This window comes from Sorex fumeus, unplaced genomic scaffold (genome assembly GCF_029834395.1).
Source record: "Sorex fumeus unplaced genomic scaffold, SorFum_2.1 ptg000094l, whole genome shotgun sequence".
NCBI lineage: Eukaryota > Metazoa > Chordata > Mammalia > Eulipotyphla > Soricidae > Sorex > Sorex fumeus.
In genome coordinates this window covers 16,071,143-16,084,291 of record NW_026606151.1, presented here as the reverse complement: position 1 = coordinate 16,084,291, position 13,149 = coordinate 16,071,143, and the positions used below count along the sequence as shown (strand labels likewise).

Here is a 13,149-nt window from a genome sequence, read left to right as displayed (position 1 = left end):
TTTTTTTTTGAGTGATCTCCACATTGCATTCACTCTTGGTGGGAATGCTGTCTCGTATGACCAATGTGAAAGCCATCTGGAGAGCTGTCCTCACCTCTAATTGAGTGTTGAAGAGAAAGAAGCCTGCTCTAACCACAGGGACAGTCAGTGTACAGTTGACTCAGGACCCAGTGGCCAGCTGATGTGATAGCGTCACCTTCCCAGGATCAAAGATCACCCTGCCACCCAACAGAAGACAAAACTATTGACCTGATGGCATGTCCAGCACCGGGTAGCCACCAGGCTACATTCCATGCTTCCTCACACCCCCCACCCCATACAGATAATAGAAGGCCAGACCAAGTTCACCTGTCTTACCAGTCTTTTCTATTGTTGTTTTTCAATTTTCTTTTCATGTAGTTGTTCACAAGAGTTGATTCCATTCAATATTTCATCACCACTCCCACCAACATTACACCTTCCCACCGCCATAATTTCTAATTTTTCCACTACCACTCAAGCCTGCCGCACAGGCAGATGCTAAATAATTTATTTTGTATCACTTGTTATGAATAGTACAAGATGTTGCACGGCTGCTTTCGTGACCACGTGCTTCTGGAATTCTAAAATTTTTAAATAATTGGGGTCTGGAGACAGCTCTGCAGCATGCTGCTCTCTTCCAAGATTCTTTTGTGTCTCACCCATCTTTATTTCCTTTCCCGCCTGAGACAACTTAAAAAATCCCAGGTCCTTCCCAAGGACCTACCCCAGCCCTACCCCAGCCTCATCAGAAGTCGGTATGACCCACCCAGGAGCACACCCCAATAAACTTTTCCTGTCTTCTTCCTTCTTCCTTCCTCCTCCTCCTCCTCCTCCTCTTCCTCCTCCTTCTCCTCCTCCTCCTTCTTCTTTTCCTTCTTCTCCTTCTCCTCTTTCTCCTCCTCCTTCTCCTTCTCCTCCTCCTCCTCCTTCCCTCCCCCTCCTCCCCCTCCTCCCCCTCTCTCTCCCACCCTCCTCCCCTCTCTTTCCCCTCCCCCTCCCCCCTTCTTCTCCCTTCTTCTCCCTTCTTCTTCCGTCTTCTCCCTTCTTCTCCCTTCTCTTTACTAGTCTCTGTCCCTCTGTCTGCGCCAGGGAAGATCCCCAGACCGATCAGTCAAGAGGTCTCTGACACACCGTCACCATGCCTGTTCCTCTCCAAATACATGCATCTTTCCCTGACGTCTTCAGCCCCGACTTCAGCTTGGATGTAGTACTTGGTAATGAAGGAACTCGAGGTTGCCCCTCTGCATGCTCTTGAGGAGGGTCTTGAGCGTAGGTGAGAAGTTGTGTGCTAGCAACTACCGCACCTTGCTGGATCACCTGAGCACTCAAGTCTCTAAAGCTCCTCTTGGAAGGTCCTCCTGCTTTATTGTTACTGTGTTACTGTGGCGCCTGCCTTCCTGTCTTTGAAGAGAAAGGCCTCCAAGTAGATTGGCCCAGACTTGCCAAATAATGGCTATTTGGGACTCGTGTGTGTGTGTGTGTGTGTGTGTGTGTGTGTGTGTGTGTGTGTGTGGGTGATGGGGGGGGGGCAGAAAGATGGCTGTGCCTGGACATAACTGTTCCATCTTAGGGTTAAATGTGGTGGCTTTGTTTGGAATGACACTTGCAGCAGCTTGGGGCCCAGTGATGGCGAATAAGCCAGAGATGGAACCCAGGGTCCCTGCATACCCAGGGTCCCTGCATACAGAGTATGCACTCCAGCCCCCTGGCTGTCTGCCCACCCAGAACCGAGTCTTTGATTTCCAACAGTATCCTCTCTTTTTTAAAAAAAAAAAATTTATTTTTATGGAATTGTTCATGGTAATTTATTGCATTCAATACTCCAACACCAATCCCACCAACCATTACACCTTCCCACCACCATACTTCGAATTCTTTCGCCCCGAGCCCCAAAGCTAAAAATGATCCGAAAAAGTTTCCTTAGAGGAAAATGTGTGAAGATCATTGTATCTCACCTTGGAGCCTTTCAGACCTTGTCTAAGAGATTACGAACCTCCCAACAGTATTCTCGACAACGTCGCCTGTCTTGGTCTTGGTCATTCGCTAATAAGTCCTTATGGAGTTAGAGGGACAATACAGTGGTTAAGGCACTTGCCTAGCAGCAGGATACTGCTAGGAATCATCCGGGCACTGCATATGGTTCCCTGAACATGCCCAGCCTTGTTTACCCCGCCCCCTTTCCCCCTCACACACACAAACACAAAAAATTCTCCTGGATAGATATAACTGGCAGTTCCTGGCATTTGGATCGTAATTAGTTTTAACTGTGGGGTGCTTTGGTGTCCTCCCTCTGCGTCTTAGAGCTTGGCCAGTCCGGAGGGGAAAGGTGGGCACATATGTAGTCAAAGTGTCTAAGGTAAGGCCGCTGGTTTGGGGTGCTGAGGAGAGCACATCTTACATTCTGTGCTCCTGACACGCTTCCCAAAGGGTGTGTAGGGCAGGAGAGATAGTACCACAAGGGAGGTGCTTGTTTCGTACTTAGCATACGTGGTGCTGATCCCCAGCCCTGTATTTGTTCCCTTGGCCCCCTTGAGTGTCCCCTGAGCACTGGGTCAGGAATAAGCCCTGGGTACTGCCAAGTATAGTCCAAGAACGAAAAGAACAAAAGTACAAAACATGCAGTTACAAGGTAATGAGTACTAGAGACGCACTGGATAGCATCATTGCACTGCTCTGGTATCCAGGACATGGTGAAGAGGAGGAAATCCTGAGACTTTTTTCACCAGTGGAATTTTTTTTCCTGCCTTCTGCTATCTGGTTGTTTGTGTTGGGACGGGTTCGGTTCCTTGTATTTGTATGTGGGTGTCCGCTGAGCCAATGAGTCACGTCATCATTTCACAACATACAGAAGTCAAACCATTGTGGTGTTCAACTTGATCCCAGGATCTGTGGCAGTTATTTTTCAGGAAAATTGGAAAGAAATCGCCCCTCACAGCATGGCTGGTATCACCTTCGAATGTCTTTGAATATCTAAAATTAATATTCAAGGTATTCAAAGACATCAAATAAGTCCAGACTCTTGAATCTGAGATGAGTCTGCCCTCAGGAGACATTCCTTATAAAAGAGACCTGGGTTGGTCTTGATCGGGTCACTCTTTGCTGTCGGGATTTTTTTTTTTTAATGTAGGAGTATTGCTATTTCTTCAGCCACTGATTAGCTGATTGAATTGGGCACGAACTCCACCTTATTTTTTTTCCCCATTTTTTATAATTTTATTTATTGGATCACCGTGAGAGCAGTTAGAAAGCTTTTGGGTTTAAGTCTTGGTCATACAATGGAACACCCGTAACCTTTGCCAGTGCCCATTCTCCACCCCCCAAAAACCCAGTATACCCCCATCCCACACCCTCCCCCTACCTGTGGGGCAGAGACCCCCGGTCGCCAGTCGCCAGTCGCAGTCCACAAACGGCCTGTCAGGATTTTTTTAAGGAGATCAATAGAAGACCTTTTCTGTACTGGCTCTCCCCAGCAGCTGAAAATAGCTTTGTTGTTAAGAAAGAGAATTTGCCTGGGGGGGTGGGAGGGTGGGGGGGAAGAACTCCTCTGCTTTTCTCACCCTGGGGCAGGCACTTGGCTAGAGGAATGTATGATTGTAACTCAAACATGAAAGCTTCTAACTATCTCACAGTGATTCAATAAAATAAAATTTTTTAAAATAGATGAACAAATTAAAAAAAAAAAGATACTCTGACACTTGATAGATATGTCATGGTCACGGTCCTCCCTTGGTTCATCGATTTGCTCGAGCGGGCCCACTAATGTCTCCATCGTGAAACTTGTCGCCCTTACAGCAGAGCCTGGCAAGCTACCCGTGACGTATTCAATATGCCAAAACACAGTAACAAAAGTAATAGATATGTATAGATGGAATATTCTAGGGAGGGCTGGACTGCCTCCAAGGAACACCTTTCCTCCTGTTTGAATGTGAAATCTCGCTAATGAGTTGAACTGAAGAGTTTTTCTTTCCATACACAGGGATTACTGTGGTTGGTTTGGTTTGGTGGTGGTGGCGGCTGTGGTGGTTGTTTGGTTTAAAAAAAAAAAAACTAACTAACATCTAATCGCTTGTATCTTGTATCATTGTTTAAGTGTCAGATAACCCTCTGGTCCTGTTGAGCCTGCAATGGTTCGACATCTGCTTCCAGGAATCATTAAGCAAACCAATAAATTGACAGTCCGCATTTTAAAGATGACAGACTTGGAGGTCCCTTGCTCAATTTCTCTTACCAGCATATTTTTGGGACACCGGGTCTCGTGTGCAGTGGCCCTGTTTCAGTGAGAGAGCGACATTGTGGATGAGGCCGGTATTAAATTTTAACATTCCGGCTGTTCTTCCTGTTGATCATCTTTATCCCAAGGATGCCTCGCTCACTCGCTCATTCCCGCTTCTGCCAGGCCAGGAAACAGAAGTGAGTGTGCGTAAAACAGTCGGGAAAATGAGTGTATGCCCCGGAGACCAGCCTCGCCGCACTGCCTACTGTGAATGATGAATCAAAATGGAAAGGTTATCATTTTCATTAGCTAGGAAAGAACAAGACCGTGCTTTTCTCCCAGTGTAATTACAGTGGTTCACTGGCAACATTACACCGCAGTAATTAGTCGAAAGGTGTGTGTGAGGGCAGGCTTTTACACAGACACTAGAAATATGATTTCTGAGTTTAAGGTCATAGCCTTGTACTTAACATGTTCTGGGCAGCTTGTGTGGAGTCTGGGGCTGGGAAGGAAAGTAATTTTTACTGGAGCTAAAGAAAGACATTTGACATTTCCCAGAGTCAGGCATTCAGAAACCAGGCAGGTAGAAAAATTGCATTTTATTATCTCCACCCCACCCCAAATCCAATAAAATAAAAAAAAATAACCAGAAAGCTAAGCTAACGAAGTGACATGTCAAAATATTTTGTAGGATAAGCAGAGAGGAAATTCAAATGCATTCAGAATATGATGTAAATAATTATCAAAGCTCTGGACATGTGGATTTTTTTATCTGTTTCTTCAGAAGCAGATAGACAAAATGGAGGGGAAAAAAGATTGCTCAAAAATTTTCAGAGGGAAAAAATTTGGGTTTTTTGTCTTCTTTTATAACTTTTCTAGAAATAAATACTTCTCTTACACAGTTTCTCTCCTACATACTGTTTGGGGATAGAGCAGCATATTAAAATCTTTCTAAGCTAACCCATCCCAGAAGACATTAAATTGGGATTATTTTGCAAAGTCACAGCTCAGGTTTAATCTTTTTATAAAGAGAAGAGAAAAAATAAAACTGAGACAAACAAACAAAAACTAGTAATGATAAAGTCAACTTCAAGTTAAGTTTGTAGATGACTTTAAAAGGAAGAGTTTGGAGAGATGCTACAGCAGACAGGGCACTTGCCTTGCAGGAGGCTGACCCAGGTTTGATCACCAACAACCCATGTGCTCTCCTGAGCACAGCCAGGAGTGATCCCTGAGTACAGAGCCTGGAGAAAGCCCAGAGCATTGCTGGGTGTGGCCCCAAATCCCAAAAGCAAATTAAAACAACACCATTTGGGGCCAGAGCCATAGTATAGAGAGCTTTTTTTTTTCTTTTTTTTATTAGTGAAAAACCATGAGGTACAGTTATAGGTTTACAAATTTTGTGCTTGGGTTTCAGTTATACAATGATCAAGTGCCCATCCCTCCACCAGTGCCCGTCATCCATCACCACGGGTCCCAGCATCCCCCCCACCCCCCATCCCCCCCGTCCCATCCTGCCTCTGTGGCAGGGTATTCCCCCTTGTTCTCTCTCTCTTCTTTTGGGTACTGTGTTTTGCAAGAGAGGCTTTGAGTGGCAATCATGTTTGGTCTATCGACTACTTTTAGCATGCTTCTCCCACCCTAGGAGGGTCCTCACAACACCCTTCATTTGGTACTCTCTTCTCTATCTGAACTTCCTTTTCACCTAGAGCGTGTGGCTGGCCTTCCATTCATGGAGCAAAATTCCTGGTACTAATCTCAGCCATTCCTGGGTGTTACTCTCCCTTTTTGTATAGAGGGCTTTTGCCTTGCACAACAGCTAGCCTGGGTTCGATCCCCAGCATCCCACGGGCCCTCTGGAGTACCACCAAGAGTGATGCCTGAGTGCAGAGCCAGGAGTAACTCCTGAGCATGGCCAAAAAACAATAAATAAATAACCTTTGCTGCTTCTTATCCAACGAGTGCTTATCTACAAGTAACACAGGGCAAACACTCCAATTCCCTAACGCCTCTGCTCACTGGTGAACACTGTTGTCTTGTTTCAAACTCTTTTCCCAGTTCTCTAACTCCTCCAGGTCAATAGGCTCTTGATGGTTTAGAGACGCACACAGGGGCACACGTCCTTGAATGAGCATTCTTCAGCCCCGTTCTGCTGGAAACCACCCCACCTCTTGCTGTTTTCAGAGTGGTACCCGACCAGATGATTCGCGCTAATATATGCTAATAATTCTCACAACTTGAAGCACATGGGACACTTGAAGCATAGATATGACACAAGTAACACGAGAGCGCCGAGGGTAGAACCTACCAAAAACTCTGCCCCCAAATCAAGTTTAGGAAACAGGGCTTTTTTGCTTGGTCCTATTCAGAGTCAGGCACCGCATGCAAAATCCGATCCATGATCTGCGTGCTTTCTGGAATGAGCAGTTCATTGGTGGCACTGCTAGTGGGAATGGTGCCAGCCTTCCTTCCCGTCCCCATCAAGGGGGAAGCTGGCACACCTTAGGTTCCTGTCTGGGAAATCAGAGCTTGCTGAGCAACTCAAGGCTCTCAACTTGTCTCCCACAGGGGTGTATGGTGTCTTTTACGAGGAAGGGCAAGGCACACTCGGCAATGCTCAGGGGTATTCCTGGCTCTGTGCTCAGGGGTACGGAAAATCTATAAATTTTTCTCATGTCTTTTCTCATGCCATGTGTAGGGAATTGCACCACGCTCCTGAACTGCCAGATTACACCTCTGGGGGATCTGCACTCTCCCCAGTGATGCAGAATCACACTGGGGGAGAGTCAGGGGCGGGGGGCAGTACCAGTGGGGGGTCTGCACTTTCAGTCCCTTCAGTGAGAGGATCTGTGACACAGAGGGATGATTTTACCAAACTGTTTTTATAATTCACATTCCATCAAACGTCGTTCTCAAGTATAGGTGAAAATGAACTAAATGTTGCTCCGTGCGTTCGTTACTCTGCAGGGCCGGAGCAAGTCACCAAGTGAGCGCGCTTGTGAGAGCGGGTGTTGGGACTGAAGCCACTTCTAAGCTTTCCAGTGTTAAGCCCTAGCAGGGGAAGCAACCCAGCAGGCCAGAGCAGCCGTCCAGCGCCCAGCGGGTAGGAGGCTTGCTTTGCATGCAGCTGGGCTGCCTTTGATCCCTGGCCCTGCCAGGTCTTGCCCTAAAATCAAAACCAAAAAAACAAAAAGTGAGTTCTCCCTCCTGGAGTTTTGCCCACCTGTTGACCTGAGATAGGCACTCACTTCCCTCTGGAGAAGCTCGTGTTCTCTTTTGAACACATAACACAGACATGCACCCCCCCACACACACACACACATACATTTTATAATTCTCTAAATAAACTGTTCCATAAAAAATTAAAACATATCGCTGGAGCAATAGTACAGCAGGCCTGTCACTTGCCCTGTACAAAGCCAACCCAGGTTCGATCCCCGGCATCCTGTGGTTCACCTATGCATTACCAGGAGTGATCCCTGAATGCAGAGCCAGGAGTAACCCCTGAGCATCTCTGGGTGAACCCCAAAACAATAAATAAAACAAAAAATAGGGGGCGAAAGAGAGAGAAAGGAGGAAGGAAGGAAGGAGAGAGAGAGAGAGAGGTGGAGAGAGACAACAAGATTAAGACACGTGCCCTGCACCTGACTAACCCCAATGTGATCCCTGCACCCAGGAGTGATCAAAGAGGCAGCAGTAACCCCGGAGCATCACTGTGTGCCTTCCCACCCCCACCCCAAATCAAAATGAAACTGTTGACAGAAGTCCTGACTATTGTCCTAAAGTCAGACTTTACTCATGGAAATTGAGGTTCCCTTAATCATGCTGGTGTGTGTGTGTGTGTGTGTGTGTGTGTATGTGCACGTGTGTGAATGTGCGCACATATGTTCATGTGTGGATGCATGCATGTGTGGGTGCGTGTATGTGCATGCATGTTTGTGTGTGTGTTGGGTGGGATGTTTTACCCTGTTCTTCAACTGTTAAATGTTATCAAAATTGAATATTTAATCAGCTATCAATTATATACTGCAGCGAGAGAGATAGCACAATGGGTAGGGCGTTTGCCTTGCACGCGGCCAACCCAGGTTCGATTCCTCCACCCCTCTCGGAGAGCCCAGCAAGCTACCGAGAGTATCTCGCCCACACAGCAAAGCCTGGCAAGCTCCCTGTGATGTGTTCTATATGCCAAAAACAGTTACTGGTGCCTGCTCGAGCAAATCCATGAACAATGGGAGGACAGTGCTACACAGAGAGAGAGTGCAACAGCTAAGCCACATGCTTTGCACGCAGGAGGTTGGGTTTCACCCCCATCCCTGCATAGTTCCCCCAATAAACTCCCAGGTGCCGCACCAATCACAGTGTGACCCCCAGGCAAAAAATATAATATGCAAATTTGAATGGAAAGGGAGAATCCCTTGTTAGGATTGAAGGAAAGGGCTTTGATGGAAAAAGCTTGATCGGCTTCTTTGAGGAGACTCCAGGTCTCTGGGTCATTTTTTGATCAATAATGCAAGTGCTCCATGGTGGGAACTAAAGATCACATCATCTCCAGCATTTTTTTTTGGCTTTTTTTGGGGGGTCGCACGTGGCAATCCTCAGGGGTTACTCCTGGCTCTGCACTCAGGAGTTACTCTGGCAGTGCTCAGGAGACCATATGGGATGCCGGAGATCGAACCCAGGTCTGCCACATGCAAGGCAAAAGCCCTACCTGCTGTACTATCACTCCGGTCCCAGGGTCCAGCAGTTCTTAAATCTTCCCACTCACAAATTCTTCCTAGTCATGAAACAATAGCACAGGTGAGCGCTGCCAGAAATATCTAAGTTCCTTATGTAGTTGATTTTGAATTAATGCAGGGTCAGGTACATATGCACAGTGGAATATTACTCGGCCCTAAGAAAATATAAAATCACGATATTTGCTTCTACATGGAGGGACCTGGAGAACTGTCATGGCGGGTGAAGTTAGCCAGCAGGAAGGAGAGCAAGCGACACAGAATGATCGCTCTTCTCGGTGAGACATAAACCTAGCAAATGCCCAAAGACAAGGAACACAGAGGACATGAGAACTGGTATCCCATAGGGAACATGGCACTTGAGGGGCCTTGGAGGGAGGACAGGGCTGGGGGTGACGTCTGTATTGGAGGGAAGTGTTCAACGAGGAAAAGAAGGTGGAGCTGCCAGAGGGTAGAGTGTTCTGGGTAAAACCCTATCAGAACAGAACTGTAAACCACAGTGCAAAAACTTACATTTTAAAGAAAAGAGCAAATAAGGTTCATAGGTATATGGTTGTTGCTCATTCAGAAAACTTTCTGTTGCCAGATTTTTTCCGCCTCAGACACACACACACACACACACACACACACACACCACACACACACACACACACACACACACTCAGTTCTCAGTTGTGAGTCATCGTTTAAAAAACTCTGATTTCCAACAAGAAAGTAATTGATTGTCAGAGGCCCCCAAGCATAGATGCACTGTAAGAACAAAACTTGAGTTAGGGTACAGGCTTCATCTGGACCCTTGTAGGCAGCCCACCCCAAACCTACAGGTCCCCCTCGAATGGGAGCTTTAGTTGTTCTCTCCTACTCTCCTTTACCTACTTCCTTCTCATTGCCAACAGACTCATACTGGAGGTGAAGAAAGTGAAGGGCCTAGACATACCTCAGTCCTGTCTATTCCACACAAATGTGCCCCTTCGGCCGCCTGTTGGCCATCCTACTGGCCCATCCAAGATCTTGGCATTTGATGTTTTTAAGTAAAGCCTCTTTGCACTCCTCTCCTGAGGTCCTGCTCGTACCCTGCCTTTCTGCTTTTGACAGTTCCTCCCCCTCCTCACTCCTTCCAGTTTCCCACTTCTTCCTATTCTAGAATGTTCTAGTTATCACAAGGCCACCCTCGGAGTCTTTCTTAAGCTTCGCAACACTGCTTGGACAGCAGTCCGGCCTGCAGAATAGTATGGGTGTGCGGCCAATCAAGCGATGATGAGAAACATTCTCTCCAACCTCTTCGTGCTTCGAGGAGTTGGTGTGTTTTGTAGTGGCAACCTTTATCTTCTAGGAAGGGTTCAGCTTATTGCAAGGCTGTTAGGTGCCGTACATTCTGGTGGTTGTCCCGGTCATCAGGCAAGGTTCTCTCTGACAGAAAGGCCCAGGTCTGTCTCTTTGTAGGCAGAGTATCAGAACAACTATATCAGGCATAGATGTTACCAAACAAGCAGGTGAGGCACAAGTATACATCCGTTCTTCTCTGTAATACTCCCCCAGACCTTCTAATGGCATATATCTTCCATACCCTACTAGCCCTTCCAGCTTGAAGAGCCTGGTTACCCTAGTGCCTAAGGATTTCTGTGACATGTCCCTTTTCTCCAGATGCCCTGCTTTTGCTGAGGAAATGGGACCTTTCCTGCTTGATTAGCTGAGGCATTCTTAGGCAACTAAATCAGTACGATTGTCCTAAGTCTTGTTTTATGTAGGTCTTTGATCCACACTGTGTATCATATGGGATCATAAAGAAAATAATTGAAGCATATAGGGAGAAGTGACTCTTAATTTAAAAAGGAGGTTTGATGCTTAGATCAATACACAAAATCCCTAGTAAGTTTCTGGTCATCCAGACAAAAGTTATCTCTTCCGGAGTCTTATCTGCATTTCTCCTTTCCCTAATTTTATTGGTGCTTCTATGGTCATTTGAAATCGCTGGTTCTCTTAAAGGTTGTACCTGTCATTTATTTCAATACAACTTCATTCATAGAAAGATTTGGAGATGCTCAAGAGATGTTACAAGGGTTAAGGTGCTTGTTTGCTGCTGGCTCTGGTTCAGCCCCTTAATACTGCATCATCCCCCAAGTACCACTGGGAGTGACCCTTCAGCACAGAGCCAGGAGTAGCCTTCCCTGCTTGATTAACTGGGGCATTCTTGGGCAACAAGATCAGTACGATTGAAGTACCAGCTGGTATGACCCAATTCTTTCCTCCCACCCCCCAAATAGAGGAAATTGAAGAAAGCATTTTTTTTTATTCCTCTATTGTATTTGGGGTTAGTGGAGGGGCAGGTTTGCAATCACTTTGGATCCAACTCCTCTTAGCTTATTTTTCTCTCAATGCCCTTGGGCCGGAGCAATAGCATAGTGGGTAGGGTGTTTGCCTTGCACGCAGCCTACCTGGGTTCGATTCCTCTGTCCCTCTCGGAGAGCCAGGCAAGCTACCGAGAGTATTCCGCCTGCACGGCAGAGCCTGGCAAGCTCCCCGTGGCATATTCGATGTGCCAAAAACAGTAACAGCAAGTCTCAAGATGGAAACGTTATTGGTACCTGCTCGAGCAAATCGATGAACAACAGGAGGACAGTGCTACCGTGCCCTTGATGGGACAAGAGCCTCACCATTGAGACCAGCACCAATCGGAAGCCACAGATGAGGGCCCTGGGCACATCTTCTCCACTATAGATGACTAGACACAGACTAACTGCAGCGCTTCCGTAAATCATGTTTATTCATCACCTAGAGTTAGTTTTCGGATGGCTGATGGTGAGCGCAGCTCTCCACTGCGTATAAATGCAGCACTTCCTTGCATCTTCATGCATGTATATTACTGCCACATGGTTATATTGAGATCAGAATCAACATCTCTCCCTGACACCCCCCACCCCCCAAAAAAATAAATAAAAATCGATGACACCAGTTATTCACGTTCATTCTTATGTGAAGAAAACGCAACAAAGTTTTCAGTGGCTGTACAATTTCACATTGTTGTTAAATTTCCTGAAAATTTGTTAGATGAAGCATAATTGCAGATTTCCTTAAGAACCATTGACAGATACTTAGCCTAAGTTATAAGCAACTCACACTGTGAAATGTGTGCAAACATTCTAAGTCTCCTTGCAGAAGAATACACTTCAGCGACACCCAATATTCATCCATCTTTTTTTGAATGAACAGGACCCTTCAAACTCAAAGCACAAGTTGGGGAAACTTAGTTTTTGCTACTTGATTTTCTTTCTTTCCTTCTTTCTTTCTTTTTTTTTTTCAAGAGGGTACTGTTGCAGGAACCTTCACCGGATCTTAGGGAGGGAAATAAGCCTTTGATAAGAATCATCACAGGGGTCTGCATTTTGAACGAGATCGTAAGCTCGATGAGAGATTATGTTGTATTTAGGTATTGGCATTGTATGATGTAAAGGGGATTTGATTTTTTTTCCATTTTTTATTGTTAGGTGGTCTATTTAGCGCAGCTGTGTTTACGCTTTCTCAATGCAAACTGTCTGAATACGGTGACAAGTCCCTACATAGAGAAGAGGCACTGCTTTTAAAACTCTTCTTGCCAAGTGCTGTAATGCAGGGACTGTGTTTATTAAGGTCCCATGGCAAAACTGACCTGAGGCAGAATCATGTATGCAAGGCACTTTGCTACTTCACCTTATTTTCAAAAAATAAAGGAAAAAAAAAGTATTTTTATGGGAGGATTTTGCTTGTTTTTACTATAGTCACATTGTTGCAAATGATTGAACTTTGGTTTTAAAAGTGTATGCTTAAATCATAAATGATCCAGTAGCGGAACTAATATTCTTGCCACATTTATCTTAAAAAAAAAAACTAAAAAATATTTTTATAAATTTATTTAAAAATATGGTAAAAATATTTTAAAAAATAAAAAATATTTTAAAAAGTGAATCTGGGGTCACAGTTTCAAAAAAGAAGGGGTGGTGTCCAGTGATTTTCCCCTAAAACATGCATGTGATAAGGGAAATTGCTGTGAGTTTAGTCACTTCAGAATCATACTGCAACATGTGAATATTGAGATGCAAGACTTAATGACTAGTTTTTGAGGCATTTTCTTTAGTGTTCCATCCCTTATAACTCAAATTAATGTTTATTACAGCTCTCTCATATTGCCAAAATATTTTCATGAAT

General features: G+C 45.4%; 1 protein-coding gene across 1 annotated transcript in view; it reads left to right on the top strand.

Annotated features, from left to right (window-relative positions):
* Positions 1-13,149, top strand: part of CDKAL1 (CDK5 regulatory subunit associated protein 1 like 1) — a 691,294-nt gene that overhangs the window by 646,947 nt on the left and 31,198 nt on the right. The gene's annotated exons all lie outside the window — the stretch shown is intronic.